We start from the raw sequence: 1,033 nt of genomic DNA on the forward strand, positions 1-1,033 counted from the left end.
AGTGACTCACATTGCCAAGCACCACTTTCTCTCTCCCTCTCTCTTTCCTTCTCTCTCTCTCTCTCTCTCACCTCAATCCTGCCTCCTCTCTCTCCCTCTCTCTCAACCCCCCCCCTCTCTCCCCCCCTCCCTCCCTCTCCTCCTCCCTCTCAACCCCTCTCTCTCTCTCACCTCCATCCCGCCCCCTTCTCTCTCCCTCCCCCCCTCTCTCCCCCCCCTCTCTCTCCCTCACCCCCCTCTCTCCCCCTCTCTCTCTCTCAACCCCATCTCTCTCCCTCTCACCCATCCCCCCCCCCCTCTCTCTCTCTCCTCTCAGTGCGGTTGACACAATGACACTAGTCCGGAAAGACGGGCGGAAACGTAAAGTGGAGCAACGTCAGCATCAGGTTTGAGGGTTTTCCCTCAACGATCGGAAGGCGACAGAAGATGGATCCGGCGGTTACATGAACTGGCTGTATTCTGTTGCACTTCTCTCTCTCTCTCTCTCTCTCTCTCTCTCTCTGTCCCTCTGTCTCTCTCTCTCTCATATAACCTACCCAGTTCTTGTTTGACTCATCAGAGGACTAGGTCAAATACGTTCATAATGTGTGTGTCAGTGTGTGTGTGTGTGTGTGTGTGTGTGTGTGTGTGTGTGTGTGTGTGTGTGTGAGTGAGTGTATGTGAGCGCGCGCACGTGTGTGTGTGTGTGTGTGTGTGTGTGTGTGTGTGTGTGTGTGTGTGTGTGTCCGAGTTTGTGTGCGCAAGCGTGTATGGATCTCTCTCTCTCTCTCTCTCTCTCTTTCACCAGAGCTTTTCAGCTAATGACATTTCAGTGTCAGTGTCTGTGTCAGTGTCAGTCTCTCTCTCTCTCTCTCTCTCTCTCTCTCTCTCTCTCTCTCTCTCTCTCTCCACCGCTCTGTAAACGTTAATATGGATAAAAACGAATATCATTATTTTCAGGAAGAGAATTACTTGGTGTATGGATGGGATGGTGAGAGGATGAGTGTGAGGGTATTTCAGCAGCAAAGAAAAAAAAAATGAATATAATGATAAT

Source organism: Babylonia areolata, chromosome 26, assembly GCF_041734735.1.
Source record: "Babylonia areolata isolate BAREFJ2019XMU chromosome 26, ASM4173473v1, whole genome shotgun sequence".
NCBI classification, from domain to species: Eukaryota; Metazoa; Mollusca; class Gastropoda; order Neogastropoda; family Buccinidae; genus Babylonia; species Babylonia areolata.